Here is a 26,166-nt window from a genome sequence, read left to right as displayed (position 1 = left end):
CACAGAGCAAAACATTGGGTTTGTGGACCACGAGTGAGGAGTAGAGCTGACAGGCCGGTGTAAACTGAACCCCACAGGCAGCAGACCAGCTTGGCTGTTGGTGGACACCTCAGGGCTCTTACTGCTGAATAGGTAAGCTGAGAAATTCCACGGCCTTCTGTTTCAGGCCTGCCCTAAAAGTGCTGAAACATCAGCAACTATAGTCTATCGCTGAGCTCTGGACTTTCACTCAAAGACTGAAAGACAGAAGCTCTTTCCCCTATGTCAGAAGATCCAAAAATAATACATATTTCAACAAATTTTCTAATGTCTAAATGTCAATACCTACAGAGAATGGACTCTTCTCACTTTTGTCTCACTTATATTCATGTATGCAACAACTTTTTAAAAAAAAAGTTAATTTGCATTCAAATGAAAACTGATTACAAAAAAGTGCATTATGTTGAAGACGTTGCCCTGATTTATACAACAAGATCGCAGATGAGAAAAACAGAGTGATTTAAACAGCCGCTTACATACTGTTCACAAGTGAGACTAGTGTTTCTCAAAAATCTCCAACATCCGACCTCCTGCTCGGCACTTCCTGCTGTGCCAGAGTTTCCTTCTGTTTTATAAGACAAATCTAATTAGTGTGAAACTCCAATTAAATGAAAAGAATCTATTAGAGGCAAAAAGAAGTCTCCAGGAATAGAACTTGTCAATAGGGTGTAACTCTGCTACGTGGTATTGGTTGGTTTAAAAAAATATGGTGATGAACCCAGCTGACTGAAAATACAGTGTTTTAATTATCTCACTCACTAATTAAACAGACTGATCAATGGCACAGCGCTTATAGCTCATAGCTGCTACACCTGTTTACAAGTGCACTATGTCTGGGGGCTAAAGAACTGAGTACAGCCTGTTAGAAAAGAGGTTTTACTGCTTAGAAAGCACTCAGATTGCACAGCTACAGGGATCAATCTGAAATTGATTGACATCAAACTCACAATTAGCACATGATCTTCTGGCCAGGCCCTGTCTGCATAAGTAGTGGTTGGCCCTGTTGGAAAAAAGAAAAAAAAAGCATAGTTGATCAGCAACATAGATCAACCACCCTCACCAAGAAGATCAGCATCATCAACTAACCTGTAAGAACATATTACAACAGAAATCTTTTCCTTTTTATAATTGTGATATCAAGACAGTGGATAAATGTTAAATCTGAATAATTGTAATTTTTTATAATATAATTTATCAAATATATTTATACAATACAATACCGAAATATAGAAAAAAATTAAATTACAGAAATAAATTAAATGTGCATAAATATGCGTGTATGCACTTTATATATGTAAGTGCATATAAGTGATAGATATATATATATATATATAAAATTTTAAAAAAAATTTTTATTAGGGCTGTCAACGCCAACGCTTTAACGCATGTGATTAATCTAAAAATTTTAATGCGTTAATTTTTTTACGCAAATTAATCGTTTGATAAGGTTTGACCCCAACTTTTTGCCGTCATCGCAGCGCGGAAGGAAATCATTGCCTGCGTCCCAATGTGCACACTATCCATCCTAAATTCTATGTGATATTAGTCATTTTAAATACTATTTAGGGCAGATAGGGTGTATAGTATGCACATTGGGACGCAGGGATTGTGTGATTATAAGGCGCCGGGCTCGACAAAAGTGAAGCGAATGCAGAGAGAGAGAGAGTGAGTAACCCGAGAGAGAGAGAGAGAGAGAGAGAGCGCGAGAGATATGTATACTCATATTTGATAAGGGTACAGAGAACCAGTGTTGCCAGGGTCGTGGTTTTCCTGCACAATTGGGCTATTTTGAAAATACAGTCGTGGGAAAAATTACAGAGCCATGGGTTGCGGTTTTTTGGGCTACTTTTATAATGTACCGTGGCCACCCAATACACGTGATCGCAAAAGGAAGTTATTACAAACACTCGATAGTGGTTTAAAGTGAGTTCTGAGTAAAAGTGTACTAGTAATCTCATAAATTGTCTTATGTAGCATGATGCTAATGTTAGCTCTAATGCATCTGCAGAACAGGTCCAATTCTTCTTCATAATGCATTTTATCATAATACTTCATGTAAGGTCGCAAGAAAATGTTTTGTTGTCTTTATTTTTTTTCGGGGAAGTCGTGGCCTAATGGTTAGAGAGTCGGACTCGTAATCCAAAGGTTGCGGGTTCGAGTCTCGGGCCGGCAGGGATTGTAGGTGGGGGGAGTGAATGTCCAGTGCTCTCTCCACCCTCAATACCATGACTGAGGTGCCCTTGAGCAAGGCACCGAACCCCCAACTGCTCCCCGGGCGCTGCAGCATAAATGGCTGCCCACTGCTCCGGGTGTGTGTTCACGGTGTGTGTGTGTTCACTGCTGTGTGTGTGCACGTTGGATGGGTTAAATGCAGAGCACGAATTCCGAGTATGGGTCACCATACTTGGCAGTATGTCACTTCACTTATCACTTATCACTTCACTTTATTTAGAAATACTTTTGATAATAGTTGGGTAAATGTGTACTGGGATTGAAGTGATGGTAAACATTTTATTGTCATTATAAAGGCTGATAATGGCTTAATTAAAACAAAAGAATAATAAGGATTATGTCTCATATCTGGCAGAGGTGTGAAAGGTTCTGTTTCCTTTAGCGCCTCGCGCTTTGAGCCAAAACCAAACTAAACTAGCGGGAGAGGCGCGACCGCGAGCCGTTTACGAGGTCAGCATGCATGCATTCCTTTATTTCAACACATTTACAGGTAAATCCTAGTATTTTAAATTGTAAAATGTATATATATTAAATGAAAATATACATATATACACACACACACACAACAATCATATATAAAACTAAATATAATTATATATGCACACATGCAAAATGTAAGGATTGTTACTATCTTACATAATATTTAAATAAAATTATTAATTGAAATGCTACAGATAGATGGGTGATACAGATGCCCTGCTACCATAATGAAAACAAAAAACAAATAGCCTCATTAAAAAGTAAATACAAAATAATAATAATAATTAATAACAATATTGAAAATATTAACAACAACAATAAAAATATAAATAAATTAAAAAAATATATATATATATATATATATATATATATATATATATATATATATATATATATATATATATATATATATATATATATATATATATATATATATATATATATATATAAATAATATAATACATATACACACACACACATATATTTTTGTCTTTTCTATATAATATATTGCTATATTGCTTACTATTAACACTGTTAAATACACTACCTAAAAATAAAATTAGATTCCAACAACAGGTCTGCATTTCTTCAATTAAGAAATTAATCTCCAGTATTAATGTGGAAGTGTCTTCTGGCAAGGGAGAAATACATGAACAAAACAGGGTTTGAGAGCTTTTGTCATCCGTACATGCCAGCAAAGACAGAAACGAGCAAGCAGAGGGTGGCGGCAAAGTGTCAGACGTTCACAAAGAAAATCAACTTGTGCAGTGTCGCCTGGAGCACGCAGTCGCACACGCAGCGGGCTAGAATCAATCCATCCAACTGCGACTCAGCCCCCGTGGATTAAGATTTAAATTGAGGCCCATCTACGCTGTCACTAAAATGGATATTGTATCCTTCATGCAGGAAGAAGGGAATTACGGCATTCCTCTCTCCCCCCTTTACTGCTCTTGACAGATAAGTGGTGCAAGCAAAGCTGCACGGCACAGGCGCTGCTTTTCAAAACCAGCAGTCGCCTTCATCTAGGCACGGGCAAATAGAGCATGGGACGGCTGGGGTCTGCGAGGGACGCTGTTCCTTTTAAAACCTTGCATGCTGTGAACCGGCTCAAATAAATATCCCCAAAGGCATCCCTCGTTCAAACACACTCCTTCAAACAGCGGCGAGCCAAGAAATAGCACCATCATGGCACTCAAACACTCTTTCCGACTCCCTCTCTCCCATCTTCTCTACTTCCTCCCCACCCCACTGTGTGGCCAGGCGGTCGGTGTAGCCGAAAGGTCACTGGTGGGTAATTTGTTTTTAGCTATGCAGACAAGCCTCACAACACACACGGCCAGGTAAACCAATTACACCCTGACATGAATTGCCATGACAAACAGCCTCCACACACAAGCGCCACGGCCATTAGCGGTCACGCTGCTGTCCTCCCTCTTGGAGAAGAGCCTCGTCCCTGACACTTGGCCCACCTTGGTTAGCTCTTTCTCATTAGCCGATCGGGAGATCATTAACCAACACCAACTGCAACCAAGTAGATGGTTTATATTTGACGCACAAAGCCATTTAAATCAAGCAAGCTGATTGACACAAATGTTCATGCTAAAATAAACCGTTAAGCCCCACCCATTTGGCAAGACCTTTATAATTTGGATTCCCAGAATTACAGCCAACAGCTTGAAAAGAACATCCTTTTGGTATTCAAAATATGAGACGAGATAAATACAAGCACAAGATGGATTTGGTCTGGATTTCATGGCATTAGCGATATAAACTGATGCTATTTTTCCACATATGATTTTTTAATAAAGCTCTTCAGCCTTTTTTCAGTCTGTACATAAGTGTGTGTGTGTGCATGCGTGCGCGCTGTCTGGTACCACCTCGTGAAAACAACAGCTTTCTTGGCATTCGTTAAAAATCCTCCAGAGAAAAACTCAAGCTATGCCTGGCAGCCACGGCTTTATGGATGCGAGCAATTTCAGCCGCATGTTTGCAAAACAGCATGTCATCATCGCTGCTGTTAATCAAACACACTCCCTCATCTACCCCCACCGTACACCCGCATACCGTCCTCTCTCTCGTGCTCCGGGGCTGCCATTTGACTCACGGCGAAGGGCTCCTAAGTATCCATGTTAAATCTGTTACCTTGCATCCCAGCACCCCCCGCACACCAGTCCTCCTTGAAATTAATTACATGAGTGAGCAGCACTTTTACACTCACTAACTGGCCATTTCTGTAGTCGGCTCGGGAGGGCTCTCCTGTACTCCATTCACTGGCCCTGAAGCAGCCCTCGGCCTCCCCTGCCAGTTACTATGGCAACAATGTTCTTTCAGCACTTGCAAAATAATGAAGACAATGTGTTTTCCATTTAGATTAGTTTTTGGCGCGGCGGTGATACAGAGTGTCCATCTTAGCACCTCTTTCACGGCTGATACGATGCAATAAAAATGGCTCTCCCGGCTTCAAATGCAGGTTTACCTCTACTATCGGCCAGATAGCTGGTGTACAATACTGGGGTGTACGATACTTTTTTTTTCTTCTCTTAACACAACAGTTTAATTACTTGCTGAGAGAGTGGAAGATCAAGTCAGTGTGAAGGGAACAAAGGAGGAAGACTGTTCACTCCTGCTACTGCAGCTACCGGGGGAGAAATATGAAGATTTTTCAGTGAATTAAATTGGTAGAAAGATTCATAAAACACAAAATAGAAAAAATGTATTCCTTATGTACTGTAAGGAAAAAATAGCGTAACTTTTTGAAACATAGTAAAATAATATCGTAAAAAAAATTACACAAATAACACAATTATGTTTATAATTTCACATATTTAAAAAAAAAGTGGAAATACACCCTATTTATTTTATGTAGCTTACTTAACTTATTGGGATTGATTCATTCATGATTTTCCCTCTTTTGTTGTTTGTTTAACATGTATGACAGACAGCAGGAATGTTAGACTGCTGTCACTTTAAGAGCTCCCCGAATCCAATATACTGTAACTTGCACATGTGTTTTCTTTCTCAGCTGTTTGCTTTCACTTAAGAACTTAATTACTGTGTTTACGAGGATACGTGCAAAGATGGGCATTTTGTGTATTTAACCGTTTAAGGCCTATTTAAAGCGGCAAAAATAACTAGTTCAATACTCCAGCACTCTATGAGCACCATCTTCATGTCCACACGCCTCTAACAGCGCTCAGAAACAGTCTCTAAGACACAACGCATATAGCGAAATTAGTTCTCTTTCGCTGCTGACTGCATTTCAACAACTTAAAATCAGATATTTTTTAAACCGCAATGCTTAAAAACACATGCAAACAGTACGTTTTCGTGACCATATAGAACAGCAACGTCATATGAGCGTGTAACCGCAATAGAGACCGCAATAGTCCAAAGTCTCCACCAGTTGACAAATTTCTACCGCTTAATCATATCCACTGGTATATCGTCCACCCCAACATAATGTTTTATTTATTTATTTTTTCGATATCTGAGCTCATACTTCATCAAATTTCCTTGATAGATTTCTCTCTGGTGACTTCCTGATCAAACCCCAGCCCTTCAATACAATAATCTGCAAGCTTGCATTCTTTTCATACATACAACACAGTTCTTGGTTTAGTTTGAGTCTTGATTTGCTTAAAGTAATGATTTAATTCAGTTTTAGAAACACTAAATTGATTCAGTGGGAGAGTAAGTTATTAGAATGTTTCTAAAACAAGTTTGAGACCGATTTTTGAATGATTCATTTAAACGAATCGGTTCACTCATGAATCAAAAGGTCAAAAGCTGTTCTGAATAAGAACAGGTTCTCTGTACCCAGCTCTACAGAGGACAAATTAACTCCATGCAACAGTTTGCATAAACATCCACACCCTTGTAGGGATAGCAGTTAGCAATGCTGCTATAAAATCCAAGCAAATTCTTCCCTGGAAAATCCTTCCCCAGAAAAGGGCCTTGGGCAGACCCAGACGAAAGCCACAGCTGTGGATGGAAACAGTACAGTGTTTACAGTGGAAATAGTGAGTCTGGGACATATTCTTCAAGTCCCTTTTCCACTGTTTATAGAAAAAGGAGAGGAACAACACTTCCTGAGAGGAAAGCCAGCTTTCCAAGCCCAAATCAAAATCAAGCGTTTTGACAAATCTGTAGACGGGGAAAACGTTTTCCACACGTCTACAAGCTCACACAACAACAGGGACGCCAACGATAGATCTCAATGTTATCCTTTAAAAATGTAAATGCGTTCAATCACACTAATGATTCGTGTCACGTATGAGCCACAGGATTTATGAGTTAGCAGCAACAGTTTATCCGTAAAATGTGCGGTAATAGACATTTTTAGATCTTCTCTAGCGTGCGGTAATTGAGTCGTGTTTGGCCCGTCTCTGTTTGTTTCTCGCGGTATCTCTGGCATGATTGAAATAGAAATGCATGGAAGGCCATTCTAGCCCTTAATTACATGGAGATAAGACGATTAGCCAGCGAGCGCTACTTCAAAACAGCTTCAAAAAGGACTCGTATTTTGTAAACTTCCCTCGTTTAGCGACGTGAAATACGACTGCAGTAAACACAGAGCGCAATATCACCACGATGTCGTCATCGTCACTACCTAACACTGTCTGACACTTTGTGTTTGATTGTACATGGTTAACACAGGATGTTTGATCCTGGAAGAGTGAGGCTGTATCTGTAAACACTGTTTATTCAGCTTTGATGACGCAGTTTAGCATCAAAGCGTCAGTGCTGCTCCACTGATGTCTGAAAGCCATGTTGCAACGCTCACGAAAGAGATGACACGCACGCGCGGTCGACGCTGATGCACAGAGGCTGCTTCTACACAGATCACTTTGTATCATCTCAACCTTCATCTACGAGCCTGCTCTAAAACATGCGCGCACAGACGAGTGTGATAATGAAGTCAGGCTGCCACCTGCAGAACGAGGCAGCTTGCATTCGAGATCAACGTCTGTTTGAGATGCTGCCTTTTGAAAGAAGGAATGTGAAATCCCTGCAGCTAGGAGCTACGGACTAGTGGAAACGTTATTTTGTGATCACATTACAAAGGCTACTTTCACACAGCCAGTGTTTGGGATTGAAAATTGCATTTACTAACAGGTGCGACTCTAAAATTGTCCTGTTCCTATAACAGTTTACAGAAGCCGATTGAATCAGTTGATTAAGTCAGTTCGGTCACAGATTGTGCGAACATAATTGTATTTAGTGCTCTAAAAGAGGACTGACAACTGTATTTTGCTGGTGTGTATGTAGCCAAGGAATAAAGCCTCAAACAGGCAAAGGAGAGGTGGAGTCTGGTGATATTGCAAACGGCAAGCAATTATTAGCGATCGACAGAAAACCCGGCTAATTGGCTTGCTCAGCTCAATACACAGCATGTATATTTAATGAGGCTCAAGTGCTCATCTGATCCCCCCTAAAAAAATCACAAGGGAAACAACGGTCAATTTCACATGCAGTAAATAATAATTTAGGACGAGTTGCTGCTTATGTTTAATTTCATAACGATTGAGCTTTTCATGTTGGCTTTTGAAATTCTTCAATAATTACTGCTGCAATGTTGTTCTGCAAGTTTAGTTTTTTTCATGTTATTCAAGACAACAAATGGCCTTGGGCCAGAGCTGCTTTGTCACTATGTACATTTTTTTTAATAGACAAATGTATTTTGAAAAAATACATAAAATACATATATAAATATATATAATATTATAATTTTTCAAAATAATTTTTATTTATATAAAAGAACAATATAAAATAAGATCTCACACTGACATTACATGTACTGTATGCAATTTTATATGCAATCTTATTTATTTAGAGACAGAGAGAGAGAGATTTTATTTTATTGTAATTTATTTATACAAAATTAAAAAAATCTATTTTAAAATGTATAATATTTCACGTGTCTTAGATATTCAGCAAAAAATATTTTGCTCAGCCCTGAAATGATCAAGTCACTGGATCGTCATGTCCACAGAGTGTCTCGAAGCATAACTTCAAGCGATCCACGCCAAGCACCGGGCCCCACTAAGTACCCAATTATGTGTTCAGTGACCTCAAAAGGAGGTGTCACTAACTCTAGCATTAGAGAGCCAAAGCTGTTAAGACTTCAGAGCAGGGCAAAGGCCTACCGATGTTAAGTGCTAAAGGAACCTTAGTCTATTTCAGCTTTTATACATGCGGCCGGGCTTGACAGGGGAGAGGAACGTTCGCCTTGCCGTAATAGCATTAAACACCTAGTACATGAATGTAAAAAGAGTCCAAGGTTTAGCTGTAAAATGGCCACTGTCAGACAGACTGGCCTTGCTCTGGCTCTGTTCAAAGACTCATTGTTCTGTACGACGAGCCTGGTAGAGAATGTGTAAAGAGACGAGCAGGGAGACAGAGCGAGGGAGACAGTGAAAAAGAGGCAGGTGGAGGGTTTGATTAATGTGGCCCTGGCTGCTGCCTCCTGCCACAGGCTGGTGGGAGACCCCCATAGCGCAGCCTGCCAGCCCTCACAGAGACCACCAGGTGAGTCCCATTCATCATCGCCCATCCAACACGGCCAGCCCCAGCCCGGTGGCCCTACCCCAACCCAACCTGCTCCACCGGGGCCCAAAGCGTTCCAGATAGGGCATCTGCTCGCAGAGGGATCACGTCTCCGAGCGCGTCGTCCTCCTGCAACAGTGGGGAAAGATTATCCCACTGGGCGGATCGCATTTGTCTGTGGTGGGGCTGTGAGTGGGGCAGGGTGGTTTCTGGAGGAGCACAGGCCGTTGTCCAAACCAAACCAGAGAGAGGCTGAGCCTGGCCAAGTCTGGCACAGCAACCGCTCATTAAGATGCTGCAGCCTCGAGACGAACAGCGCTGACTGATGTCATGGAGTCTGCACTGCCATAAGGTCACACAGCGGCCCACGCCAGATCATTTACATGAGTGCAACAAAGACTCGTGGGGCTGAATCTAGAGAGTGAAAAATTAAGCATACATGACAGAAAGGTGAATAAAGATTAAGAAGTGTCCTTTGGAGAAAACTTGTGTTGTTTTATTCTCAAAATTAACTATTTTACAGCCGCTGCATTCTAATATGCTCTCTCGTGAATCTAATCAATGAATTAGCCAAATAGATATTGAGAGCCAGGCCTCAGAAACAATTTAATATACAGGTACATTTAGCTACATTAATTAGTTTACAGAAAGAATCCATCAATTCTCTCAGTAGCATCAGAATAAAAACACAGAAGTTGAGCAAAACAGATTTTTTTAACATTAAACAATAACTACTGATCAGCAGCAGGTGTGCGTTTGTTCATTGTCGGCAATGATGCCGGTGAACGCATGAGCAGTGGCTCTGTTGTAGTCCTCTGCACTCTGTGCAAACACAAAAGCTCACCCTGAGCTGCTAAAAGCTGTTGACAGCCGGCCAAATACCAGACACACAAACTGAGGAAAACCATCTGGATTACCTAAATGAATTCTATTTTCTGATGGTAGACAGACTGGGACAGTAACGCCAGACCTAATCTTTTTTATAATCTGTATCAAACACTGAGCGAGAGGGGGGAAAAGGGAACAAATGTGAACACTTGCGTAACAGAAAAAGATGCCTGATTTTATCCTTGTACTGGACTAAACTGGACAGCCTATAGTTAAAGAGATAGACTAGTCATTTTGGTGGAACTATCATCATTTACTCACCTCATGCTGTTCTAAAGATGTATGACTTACTTTCCTCTGTGGAAGAACATTGTTTTAAGAACATTGTGGTCCAAACAAAACTGGGCCCTACTGACTTTCATTGTATGTACAAAAATACAATTTTTCAAATGATAACCTTTTGTGTTCCACAGAAGTCAGTCAGTCATCAAGGTTTGAAGCAACATGAGAATAAGTAAACGATGACACGACTTTCACTTTTGCATGAACTAACCCTTTAAAACAGATATGTAACATTTACACAGGCACCTCATTTCAAGGCTTTGCCATCACGCAGACTGCACATTATCAATGGACAAATGCATATTGTTTTTCTTTCCATTCTTAAGTCTTTAAAGCAGAAAGGTCAAACAATGGAACAATGATGACATTCAAATCCCTCTTACGCCATCATAAGTGTGGCAGAGTAAACACCCAGAGATGTGAATCAGCTTCAGTGCAAGTTAGAAAGGTAGTTTGACACAGAGAGAGAGAGAGAGAGAGGGGGGAAAAATTGAACATTGATTTTGCACACTGCCCTCTCTCTATTACAAGAGGCTGATCAATATGCTTGACACTGTGCAGAGGCAAAATACTGCTAGGCCTGCATATCTGCAGCGAGCATGAGGCCTGTCTGGTAATCATTCTTCCCTTATTGCCTCTCTCCCCACCCTCAACTCTGTTTAAGTGCGACCACACACACATACAGAGGCAAACACTTACACTTGTGAGCACAAACAGACACAAATATACGATGCAGCTAAAACATTTATATTGTGAGAGATTTTTTGCACTCTTATTACATGTATTATTTATATACAATATTATAAGACTAAAATAGCTCACAATGTGATTTTAAAAAAGACAATAATTTAAATCAAGCCATTATTGTCAAGTAGATTAAAAATGTAATGCAACAATTAATAAATCAAGATAAAAATAATAAACTTATTAGTAAAACTTTAAATTTTGTAAACTAATTTGGAAAATAAAATATATATTGCATATATCTTGAATACTTAATATAATTGCCCAGTCCTAAGACATAATCATGTATAAATGACATGACTGAAAATACATATTTCAACAAATCCATGCATGTCAGATGGAGACACTGTAAAAGGATAAAAAATAATAAATTTAAACTTTAAACAAGATACACTTACCTTAAAAGCAAGACGCAAAAGACTGACTTGTTTTCAGAGAATAAATATTAAATCAAGTATTTTTTCCCCACACTAGCACTTGCTTTCTTGTTTCAAGAGTAAATCTAACAACATTTAATGAGATTTCCTAAAAATAACAATTTGCTGATGGCTAAAGAAAAATCCAAAATATGTTTTGTAAAAAAGAAGTAAATTTATCTTGTTTTAGGGTGATTAGATTATTTTACAGGAAAATAATATAAAAAAAATACCAAATTGGAAAAATGCACATATCACTGTGAACAGATATGGCATGTTCCCTGACTGTGCCATCTCCTTTTCTTTCTTTCTTTTTTTTGTGCAAGTGAATGTGTGTCATTGTGAGTGGAGTGGGCTCATGTGGATCAATAGAGCATGAGCTGCGAATCCAACATCTACTGGCCGGAGCACAGAGGGTCAATCAGCCCTGAGCAGGGGTCTACAACCCTGTGTCACAGAGCTCTGCTCTCTTCCTCTCACTCACTCTGTCTTTTTACCCAGCTATCATCTGAACCTCTAACATGTATATCAACAGATCACAACCTCATGAAACACGTTCCACTGTCCAACATCTAGACAGGAACACGTTTCGCTAATCTGTTCTCTCTGCAGCTTCAATCATTGCCTTGGGCTTTTAACAGATACCGATCACCTGGTTGTTCATTTGATGAATGAAACATCAACCTTAACTCACGGATCAATTAGGAAGCTTAAACCCAGCACGGCGAGTTTTACACCATGTCCAAACCCTGCCCACAGTGAAATCTCACTGGTCTTCTCCATATCAAATATATACTGACTGGCAGTGATTGTGTTATATTTTCGTATGTAATATGGACTGGTACATTTCCTGTTGCTGGAAGCTTATGCTTCTGGTTAGAGCACAATGTTAGTCTGTGTCAGCACATGGACACATAGGTTCATATTTTTGGCCTCTGGATATGGTGACACCTGAGGCTGTGTGTGTGTGTGTGTGTCTTTTGCACAGAAGTGAAATGGTGAGGGGAGTTCAGGAAATAAGGGAGTTCCTGTTAGCTGAGGAACGCTGGGTGAGGGAGAGGCCTCACACCACTGAGGCTCGCATAACCGAGCAGCACATTACTGCTTAACCTAGATGAACAGCTTAAAAAGTCTTATAATACAGGAATGATGAATTTGATGGGCCCAATGTAAGAGCTAAATATAAGTGTTATACATTTATTTATAATTATTGGTATCTCGGGGCCTGTAAACTCACTTTAATAGCCTTAAAGCTGCAGTGTGTAATTTCTGTGCCACCAGCGGCACTAAATTGAATATGTATAATGACTGCTTAACTGTTTCCAAACCAGGTTTCCTGAACTTTCCCTCAGTCCTCCATTGTTCAGCCAAACAGGAAGTTCCATCCGAAACTCGGGCGATTGGATGAGCCAGATGACGGCATGCTCAAACACAGCCGGTGTTTTTTGTTTTTTTTGCTCTTTGGCGTTGCTCTTGCACACCAAAGTAAGTATTTTGGCATCATAGTTTAATCATGTAAAATTAAGTTTCCAAAAATATGGTTTAACTTTGGCATGCTAAAAGGAGCACTACAGCATAAAATGCAGAGGAGCAAAAATAAACATAAAAATCTAGAAATTCATTTTACATTCTGTGTCAATTTCCACTGGAAGTGACAATATTTTACTTTTAGGGTTAGGGTTAGGGATATTCAGTAAGGATGCATTAAATTGATCAATAGTGAGTAAAGACTCTTTTGTACTCCTTGAGATACAAAAAATGTCCCATGGTTTCCACATAAATATTAAGCAGGACAACATTTTTCAACATTGATAATAAGAAATGTCTCTTGAGCAGCAAATCAGTGTATCAGGAAGTTTTCTGAAAGATCATGTGACAATAAAGACTGCTGAAAATTCAGCTTTGCCATCACAGAAATAAAGTGCATTTTTTGAAATATATTAAAAGTAGAAAGCAGTACAAAATATTACAATTTTACTATATTTTTAACAAATAAATTATGAGATTTGTTGAGCATAAGAGACTTACTTCAAAAGAATTTACTTGAAAAAAAAAAATTACTGACCTCTTAAAAGGTAGTGTATATAAAAAAAATACAACAAGCTTTCAGCAAAATTTAAAAAAAAAACAACAACAAAAAATGCCTTTCTAGTGGTGTCACGATGGGGAAAAATGTATGCTGGGCAAAGGTAAGCATACTTATGACTAAATTCTTCAGAAGATGACTGGCGGACTGTTGTCCTAGCCTGCCCAGAACATCAAAGGCAGTCATTACATAAAGTGTCTGAAAAGCAGTCTCTCTTTTATCTTAATGAGACTCAGACTTCAGCGAGATCACCTGATGCTACAGTCCCCACACATACCATTGAATCCAAACGCAATGACAAAACTACTCATCCAAGTTTATACAAGACCAGCAAAAGTGTTTTATTTAGGGCTCTTAAAGGGATTTGATTCTTACAACAGAGCGAGTGAGGATATCTGTCCTGTCTTGTTTAGGTGTTAATCATTTTTCTTACTCTCAGAGAGGTCTGGGTGCGCACCTCAAGCTCTGGTCATGTCGTGTCTATGTCTGGCTGTTCAAACTTGTCTGTGTGCTTAGGTCACAGCCTGGAGCTTTCAATGAGGGTTTTATGCAGCCGTCTTAGCTGAAGCTTTACCTGGACAAGCTCCCAAAGCAGCCCTCCGCCTTCCATCAAAATTCATACCCTCTTCATTATGATTTAATGCTCCTCGCCAGATTCTCTAAATGAATCCTACACAAATAACATGGCCATTAGGTCATTTAATATCCTGAGTCTAAACGTGTGGGGCCCCTGGGATTCCACTCTTGTCTAGACATATGGAAGCACTCACACATGCACTCACGCACTAGCTCGCGCCCACATGTACACAGAATGCATGGGTCCCTCAGGAGCAGCAAAGGCAAAAGGACCTGGGGAAAAAAAGATGCGGCAGCAAAATAATCAGGCATGCCTTGGACACCACTCATTTATCAAGGCAAACAGAGCATCCGCGCATACCCCTAGGTTCTTGTACCGTTACCCGGGCTCATCTCCCCTGGCAACATTTCCTTGGATACAGAGTGGGGACTTGAGCGGTTAAGAGGGGAGAAAACAAAGAGATTTGCTGACGGACATATTGTGGGAGGCTGGGGGCCCCAAACTGAGTCCCCCCTTCCACACACATGCCTCACAAGTGTGACCTCTGAACCCTGGCAGGGGCCCAGCACACAGGGCCACGGCGCAGGTTGAAACTTAAGCTCCTGTGTTGCTGTTTAGTTAGGATGCAGAAGACAACTGGCCAGGGTGCTCTTCCCAGACACATGCAAACACTTTTCTGTAAAGTCTCATTTGCACTCCAAAACACCTTTATTATTATCAGTATTTTCTATATTTATTTATATTTATGTATATATGACAGAGTGTGTGGTTTTAAGGCTTTCATCTAATATAAAATATTGTAATACATTTATTTTTACTTGGATATCATACATTTTATAAAAATTAAATGTTTTTACTATTTAAAATGTATGTAATCTAACATAAATATTTTGTGAATATAAAATATTGTAATATATTTATTTTTATATATACATTTTTACTTTAATAGTATACATTTGCTATAAATAAGATAATTTTGGATTTTTTATTTAAAATGTATAATTAATTATAAAAATAATAATAAATGAAAAATTATTTTAAATATAGAGTGGGAGCATTTTAAAGGTTTTTTGTGTAATATAAAATATTGAAATAATAATTTTTGACTAACATGATTACATGGTTTAAATATTCATTTTTTAGAAATAATGAAATATGTATGTACCGGTATATATACACACAGACATACATACAATTCTTAAGTCATTTTATTATACATATACATACGTTTCTATACACAAAATAAATGTTAAAAATAATATTCTAAATTTGATTGTCTATTTTTCTTACAAAAATATATATATTTATAATATATATATATATACTTTCTTAAAAAATATATTTAAAAAAATTCAGATATTTCGACTGGAAAACATAAATATAGATTAATAAAATATTTATTTTGATTAATAAATGTTTTTGTTTTTTTTACAGTGTAATGCATGCATGCATTTTTTTATATGCAAAGTTTGCATAAAATGGAGGATGGAAACACCACAATGCAAAATAAAGTTCGAAAATACATTTCAAAAATTACACAAAAAAACGAACATGAGAAAACGAACACGGAAGATTAGAGGCATTATTATTTAGATGCTTTTACTAAAACTGGCTTTTTGACAGTGTCTCAATGCAGGAATGTGGAGTGATTTTCTCTGCTTTTCACACCTTCTTAATAAGCTGTCTGATGCTTTGTTAACAGATGAACAGATTTAAGATGACACAGTGAAGGGAGGAGGGACAGACAAGCGGAGGAGTGACAGTCAGCTTGTCCTCTGCATGGCGCTACGTCAGGAAAGCACTGTTTGGTGGTTGGTCTTCACGTCGACAGAACGCCGTGTGTCAGCTCAGCGCCCGAGCAGGCGGAGGGGGGAACAAAGGCTCAGTGAAGGAGGCTGGTAATGATCTGAGAGCCTGCACAATGTCTGCAGAAATTCCCCTTGATGCAGACGGCAGCCACCCAGAGCAGGCCCCTGAGAGCCGGGTAACAGCCAGTAATATGTCTCACAGTCTCTCAGAGAGACGAGCAGGCTGAGAAAGCGAGAGACAGAAGACAGGGAAGGAAGAGCCTCTTTCAGACAGATCCAATTGCAAGTGTAGCCATCAGAAGGGTGCTTACTTATGTAGAACAGATGACATAAACCCTTTCAGAAAGCTTTTAACAGATTGCCAGTGAAGAAATTAATAAATACACAAAATCAGATCATTGGCCAGTCTGCTACAGCCCATCCAGTGAGGAGGGCAGTGTGTTTGCTCTCTGGAAGCTCCTAACGACAGAGGGAAGTATAAGGCTCAATATTGACATGACCTCATTAGAAAACAGCTAGTGGACTAACGGTAATCAAAAGGAGAATGCAGCACGTATTGGGTTGCCCCTCATTACCTCACAGGGAGTACATTTAACTAACAAACATTAGTGCACGGCCTTGGCACATCTATCAGTGCAAACAATATGGAAAGGAAGGATGCATGTAAACTGCTTTTTGATGATGAGATATAGAGTGTGGTTTGAGAACAGAAAAAAAAATCAGATGAAAATCTAATTTTAACCTAGAAATAGACAGAATGCTTTTTGTTTAAACTTATAATGGAAAATCAATACAAATATATCGGTTTCTGGACTACTTCTAGGTCACTAATCAAATAAGCAAATGCATGACCAAGATTCTGCCCATTTTGCATTCAGATATAAAAAAGATATGTGACTTTGCCTCTACAAGAATTGTGTGTGAATAATTCGCTACTATTACCTGGCAGAAGAACTGTCCAACATGCTAACGCTCCCATAAGGCATCTGCAGCTGCATAAAGCATCTACAGGTACAGGTAAAATTAAAATGCTGCTTTATTCGCTAAATCACATCTGCAATTTTCAAATTAAATTAGCAAATTGGAACATAACTATTGAGCAATGGAAGCTGAAAATCTGCAGTTCGCTTGAAGCACAAGATGCTCTCTAGAACATCTCAAATCATTCTGGAAAACATGGATCATCAGGTTTTACACAAACTATTCCTTAAATTGTCGGCTACCTCAAGTGGTGACACTTTAAAGCCTTGAGCAAATATGAAGAGACAAATTGTAGTCTAATTCTTCTAAGTAGTGGTGGATGAACTAAACTGAGTCTAAATAAGTTCATTAAAGCAGCAGGGATAGGCCCTAAAGACCAGAAGGACCTGACTGAATAGATGTTTAGTCCTTTTTTGTTGAGTTAGTAATCCAAAGTCCTGTCTCTAAGCCCCCTCTCCTCCCTGAAGGCTAGCACCCTCACTTCAACCCCCTTTTCAAACACAACCAACCCAACCCCCCTCACAAGAGCAATCTCTTGCTTTCTGCTCGCGTTCTACTTCTCACTTTGGCACGGGCATCTCCAGTGCAATATTTTTGCCTAAAAATTATTAAAAACAGCAGAGAATGAAGGCATTTGTAGTAATGAGCGCACGTAAGCTGCGGTTTGTGGCCGCAGGAGTAATTAAACTCCCACACGGCATCTTGAGGGGCTGAGGAGGTGCGCTCTCCTGAGGCTGCCGCCCATTTTCTGTGGGCTGCTGGGAGCCGCGCCGCACAGTGCTGCGTGGGGCCTGAGGGACACTAACAGATGAATCCCTGTCATTAAAAAGGATCACCCGCCTCACGGGAATCGGCTCCTTGCACTGAAAACATATCTCTTAAGGAGGAAAGGGCTATCGCAATTTCTTACCCAAATGCAAACATACACACACAAACGCACCCGATTGCCCCTCGCCGGATTTATGCGCACTGGTTGTCATCTATTTTCAGGCTTTTGTTCCCTGTCCTCAAGTAAAATGTAGGTTTACATTGGTTGGGACACAACTTACTTAGTTCAGCAATCATGTCCACAACCATGGGTACACATATCCCTGGGGGTCTTAAAAGGACTGTTCACCCCAAACTGAAACTAGTCATCATCTACTTAATTTTAAACCTGTAAGCATTTTTTATATTAAATGATATTCGATCATAAATATTAAATGGGGTCCAGTGTTGTGGAACCCACTGACTTTCATTGTTTGGAAGAGTTACAGCTTAAACATTCTTCAAAATATCTCTTTAAAATTCATACAGGTTTAGAATGACCAAAGCGAGGTTTTCATTTTTGGAAAGATTTAACCTTAAAACAGAAATTATGAAAATACTGACTATAATAATAATACTAATAATAATAATACTTTGTGTTTACTTGTATTAAAACATTATTAAAATATATTAAATAATATATAATAAAACATCTTTATAAAATTACCACACACTACTACTACTAAAAATAAAAATAATGTTATGCTATTAATATTAATATGAAAAATACTAATGATATTGATAACAGTATCATTATTGATAACAATAATTAAAAATATATATATTACATTTTAAGCAATTATTAAATAACAGGCTCTATATTGTCCAAAGAAGTGTTTGTCATATTAAAGTTATTGTACACTGCTGCCTTCTTTCTCTATATGGAAATGAACATGTGGTAGGTCATATGCATGGTGCCCTTTCCAGCTGTCTATCTATACATAGATGAAACGTCCATCTGATTCGTATTCAGGCAGCAGCTGTGCATCTAATAATTAAGACTGATCAATGCAATGCAGATTACGCTAACATTCAAACAATAACCTTTCCCGCTAAGTGCACCGAACACAAGCCGATCGGGACAGATTGATGTCGCAGCTCAAAACGCGGCACATATTTAGAACATACTGAGGTGCCGAGATAAAAGAATGTGCTGTTCTCCGTGGCTTTTCAGTGAGTGGGATAAAGCCCTCTTTAAAAGGGATTTGGCCTATCAGGAACGTCTATATCTGGAAGCTGATACAGCCACAGAGATTGTAGATCATTTTTCATGTACAAATCTGCTTTGGCTCAGACAAGCAGGCAGGCAGGAGAACAGCAGAGGGCAGGGCGATCGCGAACGCTGCATCCAGGAGGAGGGGAGGGTGACGGGGGCACTGTCCACCACCATCACCCCTCCCCACATCCACGGCTCCGCCTTGGGCCTTCCTTCCCAGTTGCTCGGCCAGCTGAGCAATCAGGTCAGTCGGCTCTTCCTGCGTCCCCCCTGGTCAATTGTTCCCTCTCCACGCCTCGTGTGCGGCCCGCAGCTGTGGTGAAATGATGTCATATCTGAACCTAAGGCAGGCAGAGTGTCTCGGCGTAAACACGGAGCGGGGGTGGAGGGGCTCCGACCGCAGACAATGAGTTGGGTGAAGTTATGCCAATATTTCTGATGATCTCTGCACTTCTCGCAGGAAACGAAAAAAAGGGTTTCCAAACCCACGTTTCCATGTTTGCCATTCTTTTCCGGATTCAGCATCAGGTGGGTTTAGCACAAGTCAGCTTCAGAATAAATAAAAAAAACCCAGCTTTTTATTCTTATATTTATATCTTTTTTTCTGAGGGAATTGGGCAATATCATTGCTACAATCAATACGCTGTCTCAGAGGACTGGTTATTGGGTTGGTGTGTATATCTGCTGCAGCGGGACCATTGTGAAGCCATTATTTTCACTAAATCATTTCTCTAGGAGATAATCCAGGCATTAGCAATGCTTGGGAGCATTTAAACAAGCAGCAACCCGGCCATTTGTAGTCTGTCTCTCAGCGAACAACTAAGCGCATACAGAGACAATATTGTTGTAATGCAATATCCACAAACTCTCAGCCAGCGCATTCAGGAAAGCCACACTCCAATAACGCAAGTATAACAGAGCGGAAAATGTAAGTCAGCTCCTTCCAATTGTGGGGTGATTATGATGCCACCGGCTCTAAACAAATCAATTGCTGCTTCTGAACATGAGAGGATTCCGAAAGCATGCGGAAAACAGTTTGAACATGTTACAGTGCATGTGGACTTGGGAGTCCAACAAGAAAGAGAAATTCAAATCCAGCAGCCTGCCTTTGGGAGGAAAGCACAGACCCCTGGGCTTGTTATGGATATTGTTTGGAAGTCCTCAAAGGAAAATGGGCGGTATGAATGAAGCCGAGCTGCTTTTCTGATGCCAGAGTACCGAGCGTATAAACAAGCAGGTGATTTGATTAGGTGCGTAATCGAGTGAGTACAAGAGACCGCACTGGTCCTACTCACACCAACACTTAACCGGCACACTGACAAGCTTCCTGTGCTCCTAATGAGAGGCTTTTGAACAGAGCGTGTACTTCAAATACACACATGTAAGCACTGTTGGGATTCTGGGAGTCTTTCTTCTGTCTGATTCTTCTACTCAGGTTTTCAGGTGCACAATATGAAAAATATATAATGATTTCCAATAATTTCAACTGATAATGTGGAACAGAATATTCCAAATATGTGCCTCAAGAACACTGATTTTATTAATTTGATGTTGGATATATGTTTTTTAATGATTGCAGTAAAAATCAAATCAAGCCATTCATTTATTTTATAAATTGTGCAACAAAACATTTCTGATTTGCCTCAAATTACCTAAATGCATTGTAAAATCTTTAATTGATTGTAAGCTTTTACATATCTATTTTGGGAAATTATTATAAATAATTGTAAAAAATTATTATAAAATTATAAAACGTTAAATAAAATATAAAAAATAAAATAATTTAACAAAAGGATACATAAAATAAAATAAAAATCTGGCCACAACAAGCTGTTGATTATTGGTTATGATTATTGGCATATTGTTTAATCCAAGCAGAGCAACTCACAGACAGATTCCAGTTCCATCTCAGCCCAAGACACCATCTCCTTATTTTCTATAAAATGCCAGGATTACCATAGTAGATTCCATGGTGCATGAAGCCTTCTCTGTGATTTAAATGATGCACAGAATGCTGATGCATCATTATGTATTGGATCCTCCAATTAATTGAAAGTTGTTTTAGAGAAAAACACGTTAATCATTGAACTCCATTCCTTTTACAGCAGTCTATTTAATTTTTATCTGATTCCTTAAACAAACAGAGGAAAGCATCAAATGTAGCACACCTTGTCAGAGCAAACACGTTAGTAGCAAGGAGTCCACAATAAAGACATGATACTGTAAGTATGATCTACTTCTGCACCCACTCTAAGCTCTACACACCCCTTTATAAGCAAGAGCTTCTCTTTTAGCATTTTACCGTGGACCACTATTGTGCGGAGCGGTTTTGAACAAACCTTTCAATGATATCTGCCATCTTTCCATCCGTGTTGAAATCCAATCACCCGGAAATCACTGAAGAGGCAAATAAAGGTGCAATGATATGATAAACGCAAGAAAAGGCTTTCTAAATTGGCAAATGTTCTATAATTTAGATGTGCACACAAGTTATTTGTCCAAGAAATTCAACAGGATCTCCAAACAATCTCCTCTGCAAATAGAGGGAGGAAATAAGCTTCACTTGGCGGGTTTCTCGAGCTTGATAGGGCACAGAGGGCACACAGTATTTCACCTCATTTCTCCAGGGCCCAAGGAAACACAGCTAATGATGTAATGAAGTAAACAGCGATTTACATTTGTGGAGCCTGTGCCTACACAAGATGCACTGGCAGAAGCGAATGAGATCATGTCTCGGCCTGCTCCAAGGACATGAATATTTACAGTTCAGACTGGAGCAGGGCTGTAAATCACGTAAAGCGCCCGAGGTAAAGTACAGACCCATTACATGTTGTCTTACTGTCCAAGGGTCAGTTAACAAAGTCTTAATTTGTGACATTTATAGGTCACCGTGAGGATCGGTGTTGGGACAGAACTAACTCAAGGTAGCAACACAACTAACTAAATTTTTCAGCAGCTTTGTTGTGTTCAAAACAGTAGTTTTTCCAGTATCGTGCTACTTTTTCCAAAAACTAACGGTGTCACGTAACAAAACGAGTGAACTGAAGCAAAAATCAAAAGTGTTCATTTCATAACATCTGAATGGTTCATAAGTAAATAATATGGTTCCGAAAAACATTTTTGTAGTTTTATGTGGTTAAGTGTAAATGTATCTATTAAAGTTGTCAAATTGAGACCTGATACTATTTAAAAATAAACAACTCCCTTAAATGGCTTCAAATATAGCCATTTACTTCAAAAAGTGCGACTTAGATGTACTTAAGTTCTGAAACTAAGTAAGCTTCAAAGCAGTTTCCTCAACACAGGTTTTCTACATATGATTCTTCTCAAATCATGAATTATATCAAATGAGATAAGTCGGCTATGTGTCTGTATCCATAAAACTCAACCTCCCCGATCTGCTTTTGCCCTCTAATGTTATTTGTCTCAGCTCTCTTCAATCCCCTTTGGAGGGTCGATTCCAGTGCTCATCTGTCTACACAAGCAAGGTTAAAAGTACACATGAGGTATCGTGGCGGGAGTTCGCAATGGCCAAGCACTGAGCCTGAGAAATCAAGTATGTTATTTATGAACCATTCGGCCATTGACTACACTCACCTGGGCACAGGGTGAAGCACACAAGGTGCCCGTAACACTGGTGGCCCTACTGGGAATTAATTTGTTGTTCAAATTGCTACAGTATCCTTTATTATACCATTAACATGGTCATACCACTGTCACAAAATCAACTTTGCCAGAAGGTTAAGGACAAAAGAAGCTGCACACACTGATAGTATCATGTGTTTGTTTTCACTGTTTTTTATGCTATAGGCCTACAACTTGTGCAATGCAGGTAACAGTAAAAGCACACCAAAAAATCTGTACTGAACACAATTTGCATGACTGGATTTCCCCATCTTGTACATGGTTCTAGGTGACACGACAGACTACCACAATCTGACATACTTTACTGGGACTATCTCTCCACCACAGCAGGCAACTAAATCAGTTCTTTAAAATGACAAAAGTAAGTTTGTCTACACATATGAATATATAGAAAGTTCTAATGCACTTCTCCATCATTTGATCATCACATGAAGAAATGCAATCAATAGAAAAAGTAAACAAAATTGAGTTTACCACCAGCTTTCTGTGAGCAGTAATGGCGCAATGGTGCAACGTTAACTATCTTAAGTGAACAATGTATAATGTACAATCTAACTCCTATTCTTAATAAATATTTGTCTAATTTTACACAGTTACAATATGTTATGCAATATTGATTCAAGTAAATGTCTCTAATTTTAAAGTGCTTTGCTAATCATTTAACCTCATGTTATTCTAAATTTGTATGACTTCTGCATAACATAAGTTAAGGGGGGAGTGAATGTCCAGCGCTCTCTCCACCCTCAATACCACGACTGAGGTGCCCTTGAGCAAGGCACCGAACCCCCAACTGCTCCCCGGGCGCCGCAGCATAAATGGCTGCCCACTGCTCCGGGTGTGTGTTCACGGTGTGTGTGTGTTCACTGCTGGGTGTGTGCACGTTGGATGGGTTAAATGCAGAGCACGAATTCCAAGTATGGGTCACCATACTTGGCAGTATGTCACTTCACTCACTCATTTAAATACTGCACACTGCCTAAACAAATTTATTCCACCAGCTTTGAGAATCAAGCAGCATAATGGTTTACTAATAATACGTGTGGTTTCTAAAGGAAAGAAAAAATAATCAAATTAATTTAAAATGTTAGTTTTGTTTACTTGTGCCACTCGTGGGCAGACCGGATTGATCCCTGCTTCTGTTCTCTCTGAGCTTTCTGCTACTGTTTGTAGTGCAAGAAACAGTCAAATTAATCACTGAAATCATGAACCAATGTCAAACATGTGACTTAGTATGAAATCATTCTGATTATAGCAAAAATAATCCTAACCGTACAGTCCAACTAAATGACCTTTTGAATCATTGTTAAACAAACATCCTGATGGGCAGCTTACTAGCTCTCTGGATCTGCCTGCCATGTATGCACACAGATTTATGGGTTTGTGGTATGATACAGAAATTTATTCCTGCACAAATGTCAAAAGACTGCCACTTTTCAATATTAGATCAAAATCAAAACATGATTAACTTATTACGACTGGATGTTTTCCTGGTTGCGGCAAAAATCTCAAGGACTTCATAGAGATTTCTTTGATGCTCTCGGTCAAATGGCCAGTGTTTGGTGCGCAGTCTCAGCTTTGTCTCTGACATTCGAGGGTTGGAGCTATTTTAAGGAGACCCCAGTGCCTCTGGCAGGTCCACCACACGCCACTGTACAGCGGCTTCCATAGAGCTGAAGAATGGCTCCATTATTCCCCCACAAACACATATACTTTCACAAAGATCCACCCACTTCTGACCTGATCTAGCTGAAACCCACCACTATCGGAAATTCCCCCGATTTGAGAAGGTGGGAACAAAACAGAACAGAATGAATCACAGAAAAACTAGAGTGAAGGTTGAAAATAGACCATTTTAAGAACATTTTATTGAGTTTATTAATTTATCTTAGAGATTTTACCTTGTGAAAGGCTTTTATAATGCATGCAGGCTTGGAATTATTTTATATAGACTGATATTTTTCGCTTTGGTGAAGATTGTGTCCAATTACAAAACTAAATTATTCATAATCTTTCAGTTCAACAAAATAATTGCCGGTCTCTTGCCAGAGCAGATGGTAAGTTTTCATACAATCTTTTTGTAAATAAGATTTATAAAGCGCCTTTATCAGAGAGGATGTTAATTATCTACTTAAGCAAATGCATACATATATAGGCACACACAGACACACACACACACACCACGAGTCAGTAAGATTTTGTCTTCTTTTGAAAGGAATTAATACTTTTTTTTCAGCAAGGTTGCTGATAAATGTATCAAAATTAACATTAAAGAAGAAGAAATAAGAATGATTATTTATAAGGCTCATGTGACAGAAGACTGGAGTAACAGCTGTAAAAAGGTTCAGTTTTGCCATCACAGCATTAAATTACACTTTACAAATGATAAAATTAGAAATTATGTTATTTTAAATTGCAATATTATTTCACAGTCTTACAGTTTTACTGTGATTTTGATCAAATATATGCAGCCTTGCCCTTGGTGAGCATAAGAGACGTCTTTCAAAAACAAACAAACAAAAAAAATCTTACTGATCCCAAACTTTTGAAAAGCAATACATTTTGTCTGCAAAAAGTCTCTAAAAATCAACTGAAAACCATATGGTTCCTTTGTAAAATCCATATGGTTCCTTTGTAAAAGAAAAAAAACATCTGTTTCATCATTCTGCCACTCGCTCTGCCACCAATTCAAACATGAACCCATCCACAAATATATAGCCTGCCCCTTGTGTTTACGCGAGTGTGTGTTTGTGTACATGTGTGTGTGAGCATCAGGAAATACCAGGCCAAGCATTCCAGCTCGTCAGCACCTCTGGCCCTCATGTGACTGGAGATACACAGCCCAGATTGTGTGTGCAAGTTTGCTCAAGAAGCATGATAAGAAAATTTAGTATAAGTGAGGGAGCGGGAGGGGTAAAGGAAGGATAATCTGATATGCATGACTTGTGGTTTCTCCTAGCGCCTCTCTTTTCTTTGCCCTGGCAGAAATGGCAGTTTGCATCCATAATTTACAGGCTTCTCTTCTCCTGGCAATCTGGCCTTTATGGCTCCGCCTCCTTGCAAACTCATTAGCATAATGTAGATGTAAGATACTAAAAAAAAAAACATTTTCACCTTCGAGCTGTTCCATGTCTCATCAGTACACAAGACTAGGGAAAAAGCGGTGAATGCATTAAAGGCTCAGGATGAAGCACTTCATGCCACATGTGCTGTTTAGACGACTGTCTCCGACTGCCTGCTAAAACTGATTATTTTTCCAAAGACTCTCACATCTCAGTAATTGTGCCTGCCTTTAATAATCACGTTAAAAAATCTGACACTGACGTTGTAAGGGGGAACAACAAAGCAGCGAGTGATTTGAGAGGCCCCGCTGCTAATTATGACTCATGTTATACAGAGTGTTCTGTTGCTGCTCAAAAACA

At 39.2% G+C, this 26,166-nt stretch overlaps 1 protein-coding gene across 1 annotated transcript in view; it reads right to left on the bottom strand.

The window, feature by feature from the left end:
- zmiz1a (zinc finger, MIZ-type containing 1a) overlaps positions 1–26,166 on the bottom strand; it is a 125,540-nt gene that overhangs the window by 50,150 nt on the left and 49,224 nt on the right. The window contains exon 4 of the mRNA XM_079440061.1: positions 987–1,039. The gene's annotated coding sequence lies outside the window, so the exon portion shown is untranslated. The remainder of the gene's footprint in view (positions 1–986; positions 1,040–26,166) is intronic.

The sequence above is a fragment of the Barbus barbus genome (genome assembly GCF_936440315.1).
Source record: "Barbus barbus genome assembly, chromosome: 18".
Taxonomy (NCBI): Eukaryota; Metazoa; Chordata; class Actinopteri; order Cypriniformes; family Cyprinidae; genus Barbus; species Barbus barbus.
This window is presented reverse-complemented; position numbering and strand designations above follow the sequence as displayed.